Here is a 21,909-nt window from a genome sequence, read left to right as displayed (position 1 = left end):
AAAAGCAGGAATAAGCGGGGAAGAGGGGCTAAATAACATTGGTAGTTTCTGCATACAGTATATCTTTAAAATTCTACATAATGTTAAAAAAATTCTGCATTCTAAACTGAAATGTAATAGCCACAAAATTAATAACAAAAGCATAAAAATGTCTTGTAATTGTACCTACATGGAGTGCATGAACTTCACTGTAGACCAAAAAAAGGTCTTGATCTTATGGGAAAGGTCAACACTAACTTGGGAAATTGATTCTTTAATTACATTTTAAAAACCATTTATTAATTAATTAATTTTCTTAAGTTACTTGTACAAGAAAAAATATACAAAAAGAAAACCCTAATAGACAACACATACACACAAAAGAAATAGTGAATTGAGAACGTGTTACATAATTTACTAATCCTTCCTCTTCTAATCTGTGTCTATATCTTACCAAACAATTCATTACGTTATATAGAAGTGATTTTAGTATAGGTTTTAGGATGGCACTATCTATAATATAAGTTTCACAATTTTATTTTTTCAGTGGTGAAAGGTAAATATGCATTTTTATAGGGAGGGGCAATGACAAATTGTATTTAAATGAGCTTGAGATAGGTTCATCTACTATACACATCACTTATCATATTTAGCACTCACAAAAACTTTCAAATTAGATACCACAATTTGTGTTTTCAGGGAACATAGATAAATGTTACTTAATAAGGACATTTCGACCAATTACTCAAACAAAGTCAGGCTGGAATGCTCCTTATACTCTGCCATGAAGATAATCTATGAATATTATCTTCTATGAATATAATTTTTTCTATAAGGACCTAAATAGCATAACTGATGAGACCCAACTATGGTAAAATGTCAAAATATGTAATTAAACATGATACCTAGTGGACTAAACTGCAGAATTTTAAAAGAGTGACTGACCAATAGTGTCAGAGACAATGCACAGGTTAAGGTTTAGATCATAGAGGTCTGAACACTACTTACTGGAGTGGGTTTGAATTTGTTCTTGGAGTCCAGCCCCCTCTCCTTTCTAGCAATTCCTGGTCAGTTATTGTCTCACATTAAAATTAAAATGTTGAAATACATATATGGATACTGCTTCATGAGGAAAACCAAGGACTAATGGAAGCAGCAAGGTGTCAAATTTAGATCCAGTAGCAGTATTTTAAGCCATTCAAGAAGCTCTGGTTCTCCCATATCTCACAATAAAATTATGCTAATGATGGCTGTTTAGTAAATTAAAGTTAGTTAGATGACCAATGAATAGTAACCATTAGTATTTCAACCAGGGAAGTATATTACTGAAACATAAATGCTGGCATTAAAGAGAATGCAACATTGTGACTAGTCAGTCTGGTTCTTGTCGGCTGGTAAAATGCAAGGCCAGACCAGATGTACCTGCAAGGCAGCAACATATTTCAGCTAAAGCTCTGTACATACACAATTTATCTTTAAAATGACTTTAAAGGTAATAATAGGAATTTAAAAACCTAGATAAAGTTCTAGAATGTGATCTTTCTAGGTTCATCTGAATTGGAGGGGGGAGGGGGTGCGCGGAAGGGAGGGGAAGCTATTTCACTTAGGTGGCACAAAATTGTAGTTTATGCTAATGCTGACTTAAATCAAGCCCCTAAAATCCAATGCTGTTAAAAATAAATGAAATTATTGTGCAGAAATCATGTCCCAAGAGTAAAGTAAAGGTTATTTGCAAGCATAAGAAGCATGAGTCTGGTATAATTTTAGTCTTTAGTTCTATGGGTACAGAAAGAGAATGTCTCGCGTGTAGTTTTGATCAGTACCCAAAACCCATTCACCAAACTAATACCTTATAATTTTATCACTCAAGCTCTTTGCGATTACAGTCTTTCAAAGTCATGGTCCTTACATGTCCCATGCTGTGAAAATACCATTTTACTCAGGCCCATAAAGTGTTTCTCACCAGACTTTTGCTATGAAAGGCCTAAAGTACAAGAGGAATAAATACGTATTATTATAACAAATCCCTAGGAGGCAGTACATGAGAGATGATCTTATGCACTGCCTCCTAGATTCTACCATACTAGTATGCTTCAAAAGTGTCAAGGTCAAAAACACAAGGAAAGACCAAAAAACAATCAGGTTGAAGGAGATTAAGAAGATATAATGACCAAGTGAATCATGGTATCTTGCATTAAATCCTGAATTGGAAAAAGGATATTACTGAAATCATTTGTGAAGCATAAGTCTGTTGTTATTTAGTAGTACTGTACTAATGTTAATTTTTTTTAATAGGTATAATTTTAATTATTGTTTGAAGTATTACAGATGTCCCTTTTTCTCCCCAATGACCCATTCCCCCCGTTCCTTCCCCCTCCCCAGTCACTCTCCCCACCATTGTCCGTGTCCTTGAGTTGTGCATATTTGCATATAAATTCTTTGGTTACTCTCTCCCCCTCCACCCCCTCTCCTCCCTCCCTCTGACATTTTGTCAGTCTCAACTATGCTTCCATGTCATTGAATCTATTCTGCTCGTCAGTTTATTAAGTTCTTTAGATTCTTAGTTTGGTAAGTGAACGAGACCATATGAGTTGTTCACATTAGGGATAGTTGAATGCGGGCCATATGGGAACTCTATATTATCTTGGCAACTCGTCAATGATTTTTAAAAAACATTTCAAAATAAAAAGTAAAAACACAAGAACAAAGACAAGTTCCTCTTTATCACTGTTTGCAATCTGAAGCTCAGCTTACTTCTCTTTTGTTTTCTGTCTTCCTTTCCCACTTTTCTAGAATATAACTGCATTTGACAAACCTTTCCTTTAGGTTTCTTTATAAGACTTCTGACTTTTAAAAATTGACTGGCAAAGTTCAAAAAACTTATTCCCTGATCATTTCTTTATGCTGCCAATGTCACTCACATCCAGGATCTTTGACCTGCAATTCTTCTAACTAAATTTCTACAGTTTTGACTGTCATTCAGTGAAACATGAATACCATCTTCTGGGAATTGTGTGTGCTGTACGAAGAGAAATGCTACTTTCAAATGATTCGGTTTGTTTTAAATTCATCTTAAAGTAAGTATATAGAAAAACAGTCTGAAATTCAGGCTGAAATAATACTATTATTTCATTGATACAAGTCACACTTATGACCCCATCACTTAGTGTTCACTGTATATAGAGGAGCGGACATGATGCAGAAGTGAAAAAAGTAAAAGTGGCCACCCTGTCTTCAAATAGGTTAAAGGATTAAACTGCATATAAGAACCACAGCGGCTTTAACATGCCATGAGTCTATGTGACTTGGCACACACTGATTTCCAGTAATCATATCAAATAATGCTTTTGAAAGCCCTTGACAATTAATACTAATTGCCTTCAATGACTGGTTAGGGCACTGAAGAAAACAAGAATAGTTGTTACTTTCATGTAACTAAGTTTCTCCCCATGCTCACTCTTATCCCAGATCTATGCAAGCATCTCTGAGAAATCCATCCAAAATGTTCACTCATAGCCTCCATTTACACAAAAAAGTTACTAAGGAAGTGAACTGGCATTATAGATTTATCCAGAATGGCTGTGTGTATCTTACCTCTACTTTGATACTTCTTTACATTTCATGTTATCTACGAGAGAGGTATAAGCCCTATTTCTGGGTCAGAGGGGGTGTTAAGAATAAAAGAGTGAAATCAGGACCAGGAGAATCAATAATGATATAGGTACAGGTAAAAAGGTAGTAGTAAGTGGTAAGTCAGTAAGAGGGTACAGATTAGCATGTTTGAAAAACGTAGAGGTCAAGAAGAAAAATATAGCTCAAAAACCATCTAGCAATCGGACATCAGAAAGTGTCCCGAAGCTAGAGGTCCATTTGGTCAGTCACATAAGGGTTTGAGCAAGAGAATCAGATACGGTGCACAAGAGATTAGAGAGCCTTTGGTTCAAGTAAAATCTGACCTCAGATCCATACAGAACTTTCACTATATCCTGATGGATCCTGTGTGTGTGGCTAATCAGGGTAAGAAAAGTCCAGATGGCTGAATTAAACTAATTTGAAAGTATTTCTTTTTTCCAAACTAATATTCTGAAATGTTAAACTCATTATATTCATCCACAAAAAGTCTGTGATTTGAACATTTTTTGTCTTTGATAAAAACACGAAACAGTACCCAATCATCTATGCTTAAAGCCACAAAATTTTTTAATTCCTCACATCCTTCCATGATAGACTGATAAGGGCATCTACCCACAAACATCTTTGGCATTCATCCACTTTCCTACGGTATTGATTAAGTTTCATCTCTCATCATTTTTCACAAGAAATTTCAATAACCTTTTAAATGTTTTCCTTGTTAAACGTCCTTCCCATATTTAATTAAGTTCCTTAAAACCCAGCATGATCACATCAACCAAAGCAGGAATTGTTGATTGCTTACAGAATAAGCTTGAACCTTTAGAATAAAATTGCAGATCCTCCCTGAACGGGTTATAATACATATTTCTGGAAAATTTGTCTGCTTGTGCAGATTTTGTTGGCCTATATTGGATCATTTAAATTTCCCAACCCTCTAAGTATTGTCCCATATCCACACAGTTAATTATATTGCTACTGCTCTAAGTAATTCTCCTTACCCTCACTTCCACTTGTGAAAATCCTCACCATTCCTTACAGTTCAGCTTAAATGCCACTATGCCTATCAATATTTTAATATCGCCTATCAAATACTTTTTTCTCAACCTGTATGTTACCGTACATGATATCTGCATTCTGACATGACATATTCACTTTCTTTGTCAATCGATTATCAGGCATTGAGGTGAGGAGCTCTCTCTGGTTCAGCTTAGTATAACTCAACACTCATATGGACTGAATAGTTGCTTAATTAGGCTGAGCAATTTGGTACCACATTACAATTAGGATAGAGGACTATAAAAAAACCAGAATAAGGAATGAACGTAAGGTAAGATTAAAAAACAAAACAAAACAGACACAGAGAGAAACTAGATCATTCCCTAAAATATATCTAACCTTAGCTGATAAAACTAATTAGTAAAAGATAAAACAACTGATTTTGAGCATCTGACATTTAAAAAAGTATGTGCTTCCTCTTGCTACTCAAAATGGTGCTTCTCATTGGAATAGCCAAAGATTCTCCATATTTGACTCTCAGTAAAAGTCATAAACTGTCATTAGACAGTATATACGAGAAGTTACCTAGAGGTGGCTGCTCTTTAACAACAAATTTCCTAAACCAACCATGTGTTTCCATATACTTTCATAGGTATATGCCAAAGTAACCAGAAAGGAAAAAATATAAATGTTCTATTCCTTTTACATGTATCTGTCCAATTTTTCCAATACCATTTATTGAAAAGACTGTGTTTACTCCATTTTACGTTCTTGCCTCCTTTATCAAATATTAATTGACCATAATGGCGTGGGTCAATTTCTGGGTTCCATGTTCTGTTCCACTGATCAATATGTCTGTTCTTGTGCCAGTACCAGGCTGTTTTGATTACAGTGGCTTTGTAGTATAACTTGATATCTGGTATTGTGATCCCTCCAACCTTGTTCTTCTTTCTCAAGATTGCTGTGGCTATTCGGGGTATTTTTTGTTTCCATATAAATTTTCGAAGTGTTTTTTCTAGATCTGTGAAATATGCTGTCGGTATTTTAATAGGGTTTGCACTGAATTTATAGATTGCTTTGGGTAATATGGACATTTTAATGATGTTAATTCCTCCAATCCCTGGATATGGTATATTTTTCCATTTGTTTATATCTTCCTCTATTTCTTTTTTCAATGTCCTGTAGTTTTCTGAGTAAAGGCCTTTTACATCTTTGGTTAAGTTTATTCCTAGGTATCTTATTTTTTTAGTTGCAATGGTAAATGGGATTTTTTTTTTTTAGTTTCTGTTTCTGAGAGTTCATTATTGGTGTATAAAAATGTCATCAATTTCTGGGTGTTAATTTTGTATCCTGCTACCTTGCTGAATTCATTTATTAAATCTAGTAGTTTTTTAGTGGAGTCTTTAGGATTCTCTATGTACAATATCATGTCATCTGCAAGTAATGACAGTTTTGTTTCCTCCTTTCCAATTTGAATGCCATTTATTCTTTTTATAAATTTGTATTATAAGGTTATTTTTACTTAAGGGTACAAAATAAGAGATCCAAACTAACTCATCTCTATCAACACAGGCAATCACACTGGAAGAGCATCAACCAAACCACTTCCATTCTTGTGTGTTTGACTTAACACTGTTTTTGTCATCTGATGCACCCTTGGCTGGGTTATACTGTCAACGCTAAGTGGAAACTGCTTGTTTTAATTTTCACCCTAATACAGATACGATCCTAAAAATTTCGAGAAACAATTTTTAAAGAAAGAAAACAGGGAAAAAATAGCAGCTCACTTTAGGGGAAAAAGAAAAAAAGCATTTTCTGAAAACCTGTACCTTTAGGAGAGTGAAGCTATATATGGGATATTTAAATTTCTACTTTTTGTAATGCAATCCACAGTCTTCCAGAAACTCAACAGCCATCTATCATCTATCTATCTATCTATCTATCTATCTATCTATCTATCTATCTATCTATCTATCTATCTATCTATCTATCTATCCATCCATCCATCCATCCATCCATCCATCTACCTATCATCTATCATCTATCTACCTATCTATCTAATCTTTTCTTTCTTCTCCCCTCCTCCTTCTTTCATCCCTCCCTCTCTTTCCCTCTCCTTCATCTTAAAGGCAGATAAACCTGTCCCTTTAGTTCAGTTATTGTCACACAGACTCTACTATCAACCACCTATTCCAATGTGTTTTACTATATTAACCAACTTCCCTGAAATTATGTGAGGACTTGTAAACAGTTCTAACAAATGAGCTATGATTAATACAAATCCATTCTGAAAAACAGTGGTGCTGAGCTCTCTTTGTGATTTCTTCCCTCACCTGTGGTAACTAAGGAGGCAATAAGACAAAAGTGATAAGAATCATTCAATCATAGTATGAAATCTTGGAAAGGTATTGGAAATCACTGTGGATTTTGCACCAGTGAGAAATGAACTGCTATGTTCAGCTGCATAGATGTCGAGGCTGTTGGTTATGTAAGAGTCTCCTAGCCTACTCTATCTGATACAGTTAGATTAGGAGCATCCAGAGAGTAGGGACACTCAACATGAACTGTTTATATTATGATGCTTACGGGTACTAATTAACATTTTGGAAAATCTACTCCAGAATTAGAGAGCACTTCAAGAATTTTTATAGAACAGCTCTTTCCACATAACACTGTGTGCACATTGTATTACACATGCAATGGGTCTCAATCCTGGGAATTAAATATTTTATATATATCTATAAATATATAGATATGCAAGTCTCTTAATTCATACCAATTAAATCAGAATTTCTGAGAATCTTGATTTTTAAAGCATGCATAAGTCTCTTTCACAGAGATGGTTAAGAACCATTGCTGCACAAGGTAAAACTATAATTTTTGTTTTGTTTGCTTTCGGATAAATAGACCTTTGCCATATGTCAAAATTTCAGGAACAAACATTTACAGTACATATGTTTTAATAATGTAGGTATTAACATCAACTCCTCTTTATCTCTGGAATATCACCTACCTCACATTTTTAGAAAGAAACTGAGTCCAATAAACATGCAAATCAGTAAAAAAGAACATAGAGTTGGAGTAAAAAAAAAAATCTATGTTCTAATATGAGTCCTTCACTTACTGTGTGGCCTCAGACAAATCTCTCAATCTCTTTGAAGTCAGTTTCTTCTGGAAACTTGAGTAATGTCTTTCTTACAGTGTTGAGCGAGAGTTACATGGAATAATTGGTATAAAGCAGTAATCACACTATCTTAAAGTTGCTCAACAAAATTAGGTAATTTTATATAAAATGGAGGCTGTCATATTGGTACTACAACTAACAAATTCACTTCACACTAGTTTGTCAATGATGAACTTCCAAAATTGGAGGCCTATTTTCTTACGGATGTACTCCCTATTTGACTTTCATATACACTTTAGAAGGTAACACAATATTCCTTATCAAGAGGGTATTCCCAACCTTGGTCCATGTGGCTCAGTCAGTTGGGGGTTGCCCCATGCACTAGGAAGTTGCTGGTTCCATTCCTAGTCAAGAGCACATGCTGGGTCTGTGGGCCTGATCCCCGGTGTGGGGCCTGCAGGAGGCAGCCCATTGATGTTGCACTCTCACATCAGTGTTTGGACATTTCTCTCTCTCCGTCCCTCCCTCCCTTTCAAAAAATCAATAAATGTTCTTTTAAAAAAGTGTATTCCCTTCCATCAGTGTCTTCATGTTCTTTTTGGGACTTTATCTTGAGAACAATCTTTGAGAGAAAAAAATATTGAAAAAAGAATGGGGCCACTGGCCTCCTGAAAAAAAATGACTTAGAAGAAGGCAAGCATTATCCTTGCTTTTAAAATTACATTTATAGAAATTTGGCCATCAAGAAAGTGTTCTCAAGGTAATTTGACCATTTTTGGTATTATTCATCCTTATTAAGCTCTTGGCTCTTTCTTTCTTTTTTTTTTTTAATATATCTTTACTGATTTCAGAGAGAAAGGGAGAAGCAGAGGGAGAGATAGAAACATCAATGATGAGATGGTAGTCATTGATCGGCTGCCAGAAGCCATTCCATCCTTGCTGCTTGACACAGTCCTTCAAGGAGGAGACATCTGCACAGCAAATGCTCCATGGGAGTTGGCGTATGGCAGATCTCTCTTTCTATGCTTGTTCCCCTTTCTAACGCTCTGTGTCCTTACCCGAGTCACTGCACCAGAAAAGGGCATTGCCCTAGTGGGAAACTTTTCCCTAGCAGGGGAGTCAGATAGAACTGGATAAGATAATGATTCAGTAAAAACCCCAAGTATTACAAAGATATCATGTGGCGCCTATACGGAACTTAGACTGTCAGCAGAAGAGTTAGGACTTGTTAGGCCCACTACTCTGGGGACCTTCCCACCAGGGAAGAAGCCTGGGTCTGGGCCCCTGCTGACTCAGCAGCGCAGGGCCATCCACAGGGAGTCCACCAGTGAGTTCCCACTAAGGAATGTATTACTGGGGGATGTTTATATTAATGGAAAGCTCTGGGAATCCCCACAAGGAAAGAGCAGTCTAGGAAAGAGATTATTTCAATTTACACCTTGACCCTTATCACACACAGGATATCACAATGAGGACGGAATGCTGCAGGGAATGTCAGCGGGGAGACTGAGGCTGGTGCCAGACAGGCGGTCAGTCACCACAGCTAAAAACAATCACGAGCAAGCTACATAATCCTTACTTAGGACTTGCAAAACCTTTACATAAGAAAAGCTGGTCTAGTTATTCTCCTTTTAGCTCTGTGGTAGAGCAATAAAATAGTAACTTCAGAATAAAAATAACTAGAGATTAACCTGTAGAATAGCCTATAGAAATATAAACAATAGGTAAGACTAAAATTAACATACCTAAACAGATATAAATTCTTTAGTAAAGGTCAGATAAGAAGGTATATTCATTAACTGTGAAAGGCCAAAACAGAAACCAGAACAAAGCATGATGTCATGTTGTTTAACCAGCAATAAAATCAAATAGTATAAATACAGTTGTAACAAGGCAATAAAGAGAGAAGCTGATTGTCCTAATGCTCTGAAGGCTGTCTCTGTGTCCTTCATTCTTCACTGACGCTGTCCCCTTTGGGGACCCCTGGACTGCCCGGGCTGGACCTCCACTGCTTCCTGCACACCCTCAACCAGGGATGGAGTCTGCAACCCAGGCATATGCCCTCACCAGGAATCAAACCACGATTTCCTGGATCTTTGGTCGATGCTTAACCCACTGAGCCAGGCCCAGCTGGGAGCTCTTGGCTCTTTTTGGCAAACCTCCATTCCATCTGAGACCCAAGTTCTAAACCCAAATTGTATTTGAAAAATACCCTGCCTTTAGAGAGATTTCACTACAATTGGTGGGGAGGGTGAACAGAAAACTAATTACTGATAAGAATATGATAAAAATATAAAGGAATGTGAATCAATACTTTGATAGAGGCATCAGCAGTACATTATGGGAAAATAAAAATTGATAATGACTTTCACCAATCAAAGAAGTAAGTCCCCATCAAATAAACTTCTATTCATTTTATGACCCAACAAAACAGAAAGGAAAGTGTTTAGAGGGAAGAAGGTGATGAGAAAGAAGGACTGGAAGAGAAAGATTGTTCTGATTGCTCCAGGTTCTTAAGGTCATTAACATGAGATAACTGACTCTAGGAGATCATGCAGATATCCAAACCATTTGCTCCAATCGTAGCAGACGTTCAAACTTTTGAAAGAATGAAAAAATGAGTAAATGCATATTCTGACTTTGTCAGTTTCCTTAAACTTAACTAATATTAGCCCCCAAACCTTTGGTAGTTCTCTGAATCTACGAATTGTGGAATTAAGTTTGGCAGAATCTGGAATACTGACTCTGGAATCAACCTGGTAAAATAATGTTCTAAAATAGCAACATTTATGAGGAAAGAAAATTTTTTGAGACACATAGCAAAATTAACAAGGGCAAGTCCCAAATAGGCGGTAACAAAAGTTTACACACACACACACACACACACACACACACACACACAGAGGATCCAAATTAAGCAAAGGGCTACAAATATTTAAGAAAACTGTTAGCCATAAATTTTTTAAAAACTTAAATAAAAATAAGTTTTTCTGGTCTGTTTCAATGTTTTAAAAAAATTACCACACCCATTATAGGACACAGTACAAAAATAACACAGCATTTAATATTCTCATAAAGTGCCAGGTGGCTTCAAGAGCAGTAGTAAAGGTTGACAATAGCTGTGCAGAATGATTTGGAGAACCACTCTGTTTGTCTGGTGACCATTTCTTCAGGGGAAAAAGCATTAGTAGTGAAGAGATATTTAGGTTGTTACATTTATATTCATTTAATTTATGTATGGGAAACTTTTCTCTAAGAAACTCGAACTGTTGCTTTTTGAGGAAGTCAAGTGATTAAAAGAGCCTAATGAGGAAAAGAATCAATGGCCCAGAAGAACTGAAATTAGAATTAAGAATTAATTGATTTTAAAAAATCAGATTCAAAGGGAATATTAAATGCAATTCCTCCAGAACCATTAAGCTTATAGTAATAAAATGAGTGGGTACTGCTTCTAAAATAGAATATTTTGATTAGATAAGTTTCAAATTTCAAGAGGTTGGTTTTGAAGAAAGTTTCTCTGAGAGACATCAATAACGTCTTCCTTCATTAGTGAAAATAACATGTAGCCGATGAGGGAAAGCTCTTTCCGTGGAAGAAAAGCAAGCTCCTGATTTGATATAATCACTATTTTCATACAAAAGTATGCATATTGTCATGTATTATAGGTGCAGATATGTTCTAATTATAAATGTAAAATGATTAATTTAGCCTTTCAACCTCTCTTCCCATCTTGTCTTTGCTTTGACATGTAAATTAGATTTTAATATTTTGCTTTTGCATTAAGAATCAGTCACTTATAATGTAATACAGTGCTGTTAAAAGAGTGAAACAAAGAGTAAACTGTTCTGCAAATACTTTCAAATTATTTCCTACTGGGAAGTATAACCTTGCCACTGTTTTCTAAATCAGAGAATATCTACAATTAACGTTGTTGGGAAATTAGCCATCCTATTGTAATCATCTTTATTGTTCATGAAGCATCTTAGAAGAGCAGATGTGTTTATGCAATTTGGTTTGTTAATTTATAGAAAATACAAAACTCCATACAAGTGCCAAAAATAACAGGTGCTGCAAAAAAGGACTCTAAGGGAGCTTTATTGAATTTTATAGATTTATCATTTAAAGCCAAGAATACATGACAGGATAAAACTATAGGTATCACCCTGGCCGGTGTTGCTCAGTTGGTTGAGAGTCCTCCTGTGCACTGAAAGGACACCAGTTGGATTCCAGGTCTGGGCACATACTCGGGATGTGGGTTCAATCACTGGTGGAGTGCGTGGGGGAGGCAAGTGATCAATTTTTCTCTCTCTCTCCCCCTCTCACTTTATCTTGCTCTAAAATCAATAAAAGTATATTTTTAAAAAATAGAGATATTAATAAACTGTTAAGAGGCTAGATAAGCATATATTCAAAAGGGAAAGAAGAATCTATTTAGATAAGACTGCATCCTATGGGTCGTGCTCTCTCTCTCTCTCTCTCTCTCTCTCTCTCCCTCCCCCCCCCCCCACAGACACACATATGTATACACACAGAGAAAGCAGGTCCTTGAACAATGTCATTTCAAAGTCACTGCATTATAACATTGATAACATGCTGTAAGAACTTAACTTTTGTTTATATCAATTAACCTATGGTAAAAATTGGTTTTGTTAATGTCATTTAGCTTAAAGTTACAGAACATATCAACAATGCTTAGTGAAGACTGTGTGTGCATGTGTGTGTAATTCATTGCACAACAGACTAGCCGAGTGCATGGTTGTTTACATCTAACCAAAATCACATGTGGTATACAATAAACTCAATATAATAATAGTTCATTAAAATGAAATCACTATACAGTACAAATATAGTTAATATTGTATTTTCAAATTACATAAGATTATATCAAATCTTAAGGGCATCCAGAGTTTAACTCAAGGTTACTATTTCTTTGAAAACCCTATCTAAGCTTTCCATAGCTATACTATTTACATGAACACTGCCCATTTTACTGTATGATATTAAGAAATTAATAGAAAATGAAGAGTTTCCTTCCCCACTCAAATAAGTCTCCTATCTTCCCCAAAACAATGAAAACTAAATTTAATATGTCTGGAAATGGTATGTTTAGAATATTAATTTTAAATGGTATTTATTAAAAATCTTATGCAATATGCTACCAATAGAAATCAATTTTTTAAAATAGCACATCGCTAAACTACAAAATATTTTCTGCAGGTTTAAGTACAACTTTATGATACTACTTTGCCTCAGAGTGATCATTAAGATCATTAGTTATCAACATAATAGGTCAGTTTTCATGGATTCAAGGTCCTGTATATAGGCAGCCCCTAGCACTATTTTTGCCAAATTGAATCAGTAACAAACAGTGCATGATGGATGTTTCCAGCTAATTTTGAGAAAGATAATGTCGAAGTATGGGATAAGCAAAGTAGTTCTGTATACTTTTAATCAGGAATTCTGAAAAGGTATATATTTCTGTGTATATCTATGTCACGACTAGATTATAGATTTATTGAGAGCAGTGACTGTATTTTATATTTCATAGGCATTACTCTTAGTGACAGTTCTGTCACTGTAAAAATATCAAATACACATCATCTTAGTACTCTTGCTGATATCACTGTGGCTACGGTGGAGGAGAATGATTTGAATAATTGGCAACAATAATAACTATAGTTTTTTTAACTAAAATATGAAAAAGTATTCCAGGCAACTTAGAGCATTTTATCTTATTTAATTCCCTTATTATTAGTCACACAGCTAGTATATTGAAATCGGATTAGCAATATGGATCTCTGTCACTCTAAAACTAAAGCACTGCCTACCCAGATATTAGGAAATCAGCATAGGTAAGGAACTTTTTCTTTCTGAAGTTACTATCCAGTGTCCTTATTTAGGTAAAGAGAATCAAAGCCTGATTGGTTTTTGTTTGTTTGTTTTTAATTTAGTAAAGTGGTTATCAGAGCAAGAGTCTCATTTTCTCTGAAAGTTTAGGATAAATGATACTTAAGTTAAAAATATAGGGTATAATTCCAAATATATTGTCTCAGACTGAAGGCTGTGTTTAAAAAAGAATATGAAGGGTTTATTTTCCATGCCCTAGTTATACCACTTAATGTCTAAGTATCTATTATTAAAGGAATAATGAACTCTTTTTTAAAACTGGCACAAACGTATAAGTTACTTTGCATTTCTGAAATACATCTACATTAAGACTGAGTTAAAAAGGCAAATATTTACTGGAAGCAATAGATGCATGACTCAGATATATTGCAGAGCAATTTTACATTTGCCCCCAGAGGAAAATTGGCTTTGTTACGAACATGATTTATCACAGGAAGGCAAGATGGGAATGAGCTTGAGATTCCATAAACTTCACTTTTTTTCTCCGAATAGAATCTAGACTAATTTATCTGAAGCAGTATTTTAAAGTAACCTAAAGGTTGTAATATGCCCTGATACCCTATAATATGAACTGATACCACTACAGTGCTAGAGAAGGAGTTGGCCACTGATGCTATGACATGAAAAATTGCTTAGTACAAGAATTCCTTCCTGGAAAGGTAGGATGCTACCCATTACTGGTGTGATATGACACATCAGCTGTTCAATACAAAGCAGCAAGAACTGTTTTTAGACTGAAAATCAAAAGTAAAAACAAAAACACCATTGGCTTCAATAAGAAAAATAAAGTCTCATAGAATCCATGTTTTTATCAAATAGTCAATCCATTTTTCAGTCACACTCCACTCAGGAACTTTCTCTTTTTACCAAAGCAAACAAATAAAAAAATAAAACAACTCTCTATTACTGCATCACCATGCATAAATATGGAATCCAGCATGTTCAAGTCAAAGGTAATTAGTAAAAAGCAACAATAAAAACATGTGCCAAGCTCTGGCCAAAGAGCATTACATATTTTAACTTATTTAACTCAATTCCTTGCAGAGAGATAGAAAATATATTTTTATAAATGAATGTGTAGTGACATGCATTTTGCAGAGATTAACAGACATAAAATTCCTTAGAAATATTAGATATAAAAACTGTTATTCAATAAATAGTGGGTAATTGTGAATCTACTAACTGATAAAATGCTATTTTCGATGTAAAATGTACCATGGACCTCCCAATTTGAATTTGTTTACACAACCATACTTACTGAGTTCTATATTCCAGATTTCTTATCAATACCCGAGGCTCAACAATGAACCAGAGAGGTAGTTCCCTGCCTTCAGGAATAGCTCAGGACTCACAGAAGTTGATGAGCAGAACGCAGAAAACCTAACCTGAAGAAATACCATTTCCATGCTACCCCTATGTTAGTGCTTGAAATAATTTACGTAAAATGATAGAAAAAACTAGAAATTCATTTAAGAATCTGCCTATATATCATTTTTAGCATTTAAATACAATCATGGTTATATTAAATATAGAGAAAATATATGTAATTATTATGTATTGTAGTTTGAGCCCTCAAAGTTTTAAAAAAATTAACTACAATTATTTATATTTTATAGAATTTTCCTTATAACTACGCATTAGGTGTGTCATGCAAAAGTCTCTGATGCAATAAATATTGACATCTCCAGAAATGTTACTTTCTTCATATTTTCCACTAACTTCTTAGTGCTTTTATCTCTACCTTCAAAAATAATAGAGTTGTGCGGGGTGGAAGGAGTCAATGGGGGAAAAATAATAGCTGTGCTATGGGGACATTTGTAATATTTTGAACAATAAAGATAAATTTTTTAAAAAAGGAAAAATAATAGAGTTGTGCTCTGAGTGATCAGACCATATTTAGCTCTCAAAATTTCTGAAAGTCGCCCTGGCTGGTGTTGCTCAGTGGTTAGATGTCAGCCCAAGCACCAAAGTGCCGTGGGTTCAATTCCCAGTCAAGGGCACGTACATGGGTTGCAGGTTCCCCCTCCCCTGTCAGGGCATGTTTGGGAGGCAACCAATTGATATGTTTCTCTCACGCCTATGTTTCTCTCTCTCCCCATCCCTTCCATTCTTCCTAAAAATCAACAGAAAAAATATCCTTGGGTGAGGATTAACCAAAAAAATTCTGAAAGTGAGTAGCAATTACAACAAAATATTTCTATAATTGGATGCTTAATACTACTGACTGAATGTGTTGAACTTTATGACATAGTTTTATTTAATCTATGGGCTAGGGAATCAAGAAGGAGGGCACCATCAGGTGGTGCTTCTACCTGAGCCACGAGCACGAGCACTGGCATAGAGGGTGAACTGGCCATCAACTAGAAATCCCAGCAGCAATATTTTTTCCTAGTAGTATCTCATAGTAATATGGACATTTAATTAATCAGTTTGCACCTTTTAAATTGCTCCTGCAAATCTTTACATTTCGAAACTGCTATTTCTAACTACTGCAGCCAGATTAGAGCAACATTTGCGTGGAAGAAATAAAATCTTATATTTCAACACACAAACTAGAGGCATATTAGATATGTAAAATATTTGAGTAAACACTGTGTTTTTTGGAAGAAGACAAAGCTAATGCCCCCAAAGTGATGCTGTAGTCATAAGCTGCATAATGACATTCAGTCAATGATAGACCACATATATGAGGGTGGTCCCATAAGATTATAACAAAGCTGAAAAATTCTGACTGCCTAGTAGTGTCCTAGTCATTGTAATATCATACTGCAGTGTGTTATTCACATGTTTGTGGTGATGCTGGCACTATCATGGGAGATGAATGCTCCATGCATGTCATTGCCCTGAAACACCTTATAGTGGGAGACAATGTGGAGGTGAAAGACAGTGATATTGACGATCCTGACCCTGTGTAAGCCTAGGCTAGGTGTGTTTGTGTCTTAGTTTTTAACAAAAAAGATTAAAAATATAAAAACACAGAATAAGGAGATAAATATGTTTGTACAGCTGTGCTATGTTTTAACCTGCTATTACAAAAGAAGTAAAAAAGTTTAAAAATATTAAAATTTATAAAGTAAAAAAGTTACAGTAACTGAAGGATAATTTATTATTGAAGAAAAAAAATATTTTTTAAGAATTTAGTACAGCTTAAGTGTACAGCAATGTCCCAGGCCTTCACGTTTACTCACCACTCACTTGCTGATTCATCCAGTGCAACTTCCAGTACTGCAAGTCCCATTCCTGGTAAGTGCCTACACAGGTGTGTCATTTTTTAATATTTTTATACTATATTTTTACTGTGAGTTTTATGTTTAGATACACAAATACCATTGAGATGAAACTGCCTACAGTATTTAGTACAGTAACCTGCTGTACAGATTTGTAGCCTAGGAGTAATAGATTATCCTAGGTGTGTAGAAGGTTGCACCAAGTAGGTTTGCTTAAGTACACTCTATGATGTTTGCACAACGATAAAATCACCTATTGACACATTTCTCAGACCCTATTCCTGTCACTAACACATAACTGTATTTCAATAAAATTAATTTAATTAGAGAAACTCTTCTAAGGATGCTCTCCAAGTAACATGGCATAAAACAGAAAAGATATACATAGTAATCTGAAGTAGTCTGACTCAATAATAAAGAAGCAAAACATGCCCATCCAGCATGGCTCAGCAGTTGAGCATCCACCTATGATCCAGGAGAATTCTGTTTGACTCCCGAGTAGGGGGCGTGCAGGAGGCAGCCGATCAAGGACTCATCATTGATGATTCTCTCTCTCTCTCCCCCTCCCTTTCCCTCTCTAAAATCAATAGAGATATTAAAAAAAGAGAGAAGCAAAATATTTTTCTTGTAAAGTTAAAGATAATATTGTACTGGGACTGGAAGGTAAAGGAAGTTATATAGTATAATTCCATATCAAAAACAAATACAAAATCTGATTTGCCTTTTTTCTTATCATATCTAATTTCCCCTTTACTAATAAAACAAACCATATAATATTATATCTGAATCATCTGTTCACTTAACTAGGTTATTTAATATATACAGAGAAGATATAACAAACTTTTTCTCACAGGATCTCAGACTTCAACTCTTCATTTGGAACAATTTATAATAATATGTATTTCCACTAAAGGTCACAATTTTAATTCCATGATTACCAAGGAAAATCTGATGAATGGACAGCTTAAGCCCTTCATTTTTATTCAGTGGCCTCATTTCTATTGATTGTTGTCTGCAAAGACCTTCATTTCTGCACTCCATTTTCACTGTCATGCTAATATGTAACCACTTTTGCCTGCTTTCAAGAAAAGTGAGGACTTGCCAAGAAAGAGTTTAGGAAATTTAATTTTGAAATAGTGTTTCAAATGTAACAGTGTTCTTAATGCTGACTCTGCTTTACTAGACAGATTGACATCTACCTATTCAACGCACTGACCTACCCAGAGCTATAAATTATGAGCAATACTAGCAAGATGATGTCCAAATTTTTGGCCTTATCTTTACTTTGTCAAATAGAAAAATTACAATGCTTATTCTGAAAATATTCTCATGTGAATTATTTCTGCTTCAATCCCTTAATCTACAAAATGCAATTATTTTTCTATTTAATGCATGTATTGATTTCAAGGAGAGCATAACACTAGATTCTTGGAAAATTATAGTCATGTTTGTAATTTTGGTATCACTTCATTAACGACCACTCATACATGGTACTGGGTGTCAAATGCCTCGCATATGCTTTCTCCTAACACCTGAACCAGCTATCCAAATAAACAGATTTAATGAGATATGTGTGGTTATTTTTGGAAACATGAAATGTTATGAAAAAGGCTATGTATTAAAAATAAACTAAATAATACCCATTGATAATAACCTTAAACATAAACAGATTAAACGTCTCTAATCAAAAAACACGGGATAGCTGAATGGCTAACGAAACAAGACCCAAATATATGCTGTACATGAGAGACCCTCCGGAGAACAAAAGACTAATGCAGGCTGAAAAAACACACAGAACTTCTGGAGGACTTTCAGGGAGAAATCAACACCAATACAGTCATAACACCAATACAGTTAAACACCAATACAGTCATAACACCAATACAGTTAAAGGGGACTTTAACACCCCACAGACTTTACTGGATAGATCTTCCAGACAAAAAATCAACAGGAAACAATGACTCTAAATGACACACTAGATCATATGGATTTAATTGACATTTACAGAACATTTCATCCCACAGCTGCAGAATAAACATTCTCAAGTGCACACGGGACACTCTAAGATAGATGACATGTTAGGACACAGAACAAGTCTCTATAAGTTCAAGAAGACTGAAATCATATCGAGCATCTTCTCGGACATTGCACCATTGGAATAATATGCAGCATAATGGGACCTGGAGAGTACAATGCTAAGTAAAATAAGCCAGTCAAAAAAGACAAGTATCACATGATCTCACTTATATGTGGCATGTAATAAACAAAATAAACTGATGAACAAAATAGAGCCAAAGACATAGAAGCATGGAGCGACTGATGAATCTTAGAGGGAAGGCAGGGGTGGCGGGGGTAGGAGGGGAGAGATTAACTTGTATGCATATATACATAACCCATGGACACACAATAGTGTGGTGAAGGCCTGGAAACAAGGGTGCAGGATAGAAGGGAACAACGGGGGGAAAAAAGGGGACATTTGTAATACTTTCAACAATAAAGATAAAATATATAAAAAAGTAAATTAATATTATCTATTAAATTTTGGATATCATTTTAAATAACTAGATTACAATAACTTATTTTAATTTTTTATTTTTTTAATTTTTGTTTAAAATATTACAGATGTCCCTTTTTCACCCTAATGACACATTCCGCCCCATCCCACCCCTCCTCAGTCCCTCTCCACACCACTGTCCATGTCCTTGGGTTGTGCATATATACATATAAATTATTTGGTTAATCTCTCCCCCTCTACCTACCCATCCTCCTCCATCCCGCTCAGATTCCTCAGTCTGATCCATGCTTCCATGTCATTGGATCTATTCTGTTCATCAGTTTATTAAGTTCTTTAGATTCCACATATAAATGAGGCCATGTAATGTTTGTCTTTCTCTGCCTGGCTTGTTTCACTTAGCATAATATTCTCCAGGTCCCTCCATGCTGTCCCAAATGGTATGAGATCCTTCTTTACAGCTGCATAGCATTCCATGGTGTAAATGTCCCACAGCTTTTTTATCCACTCATCTACTGATGGGCACTTGGGCTGTTGCCAGATCTTAGCTATTGTAAACTGTGCTGCTATGAACATCTGGGTGCATATATTCTTTCTGATTAGTGTTTCAGAATTCTTAGGTATATTCCTAGAAGTGGGACCACTGGGTCAAAAGGGAGCTCCATTTTTAATTTTTTGAGGAACCTCCATACTGTTTTCCATAGTGGCTGCACCAGTCTGCATTCCCACCAGCAGTGTACCAGGGGTCCCCTTTCTCCACACCCTCGCCAGCACATGTCATTTGTTGATTTGTTGATGGCAGCCATTCTGACAGGTGTGAAGTGATACTTCATTATGATTTTAGTTTGCATCTCTCTGATGATTAGCGACGTTTCGCATTTTCTCATGTGTCTCTTGGCCATCTGTATGTCCTCTTTGGAGAAATGTCTATTCAGGTCCTCTGCCCATTTTTTAATTGGATTGTTTGTCTTCCTTTTGCTGAGTAGTATGAGTTCTTTGTACACTTTGGAGATTAGCCACTTATTAGATACATCCTTGGCAAATATTTTTAAATAAATTTTTAGTGTAGAAATGTATTTTTCAGGTTTGACATCAGTATTTATTTTAAATATTCTTCTTTTAATTCTCTGTGCTTATTCAAGTTAAAAAATTAATAGAATCAACATTTTCTACGTGGGCAAGTACAAATTATCCAAAATAGTATTAAAGCCTTAAAAGATTTCATTTTACTTACCAGATATTTCATAGAAAATAGATTGTTTTTGTCTGCATGAGTGAAAGGAAGAAAAAATCAAATAATAATGTGTTTGTGATATATAAATATTTAAATAAGAAAGTCTTTACAATGACTTCATGTACAATCAAATTAGACTGAGTGTCTAGAAACGTAAGTATCCTGTGAGAGCTTTCGACTTATAACTGTTTCCCTTCTGAATGTTTTGCTATCATTGTGATGAATGGCCAACTAGAGCAAAAGTTCAAAAATAGAACTTAAATTTAATTAGCCAATGAAAAGTCTAAGTGCTGCCATCATATTTCATGACTACAGTCAGTTCCTAATTTACAGTATAGTTATGGGAAGAGCCCTTTACTGATATATAAATTAATCTGCAATATTTTAAGGGGCAATCAACATGTCCTGTAGTTAGCATTTTTAATAAAATAAACATAACAGTAGCAAGATACAACTTGCTGACACACTTATAGCACATACCTGTAATGATGCTTAATTCATGAGCCTTGAATCTACCTATTCCATTTCCAGGTGGTAAACTTTCCATTTTAGTTTTACACTGCATATGAGACAAAGCCCAACAGCTTTAAAATGGCAACACATCTCTACATGACCTAGGCCAGCATCATCTCACCACGCTGAAAGGTGCCTGCAATATCAAAATGCATGTACTTCTCACACAGAAGGCTCTTACTGCACCGCCACACTTCCTATGATGCTCCTCCACTGAGGCTCCCTTTAGTTTCTTATTCACTTGATTAATTCTTAGTCATGGAGCAAACCTCAGCCAAAACACACCTGGGGTAAACCCTCCCTGATCATTCTAAACTGGGGTATTCTAATTGGTCTTATCTTCTTGCCTGCCACAGAATCTAGGCATACTTCTAATCTGGCATTATCATTTTTTTCTCTATTCACAGCACACCATGAATTAATTGAAACATAAATAATTCATTTTCCTTGGTGCCTTTACTCTGGTTATGTATATACACTGATTATATATATATATATATATATATATATATATATATATATATATATATAGTGGCCTTATATATTTTTATGTATACAGTGGTTACATACATGAGTACATGTATGGTGTGTGCATATGTATATACACCAGCTGTGTTAATCAGGAATGCCCAGGAAAACAGAAACCACTACATAGAAAAACTTTGAGAGAGTCAGGTGTTTCCAAAAATAGTGGAAAGCTGGAAAAATGAAAATCAGGAAGGTTGATCCAGCTAGTTTTGACAAAAGTGAGTACTTCTAGGAATCACAGGAAAACCACCAGTTG

At 35.3% G+C, this 21,909-nt stretch overlaps 1 pseudogene; it reads right to left on the bottom strand.

Moving 5' to 3' along the window:
* Positions 1 to 21,909, bottom strand: part of LOC148094204 (peptidyl-prolyl cis-trans isomerase A-like) — an 85,398-nt pseudogene that overhangs the window by 52,527 nt on the left and 10,962 nt on the right.

Source organism: Miniopterus natalensis, chromosome 1, assembly GCF_054644295.1.
Source record: "Miniopterus natalensis isolate mMinNat1 chromosome 1, mMinNat1.hap1, whole genome shotgun sequence".
NCBI lineage: Eukaryota > Metazoa > Chordata > Mammalia > Chiroptera > Miniopteridae > Miniopterus > Miniopterus natalensis.
The sequence above is the reverse complement of the archived record's forward strand: the minus strand, read 5'-3'. Positions and strand labels throughout refer to the sequence as shown.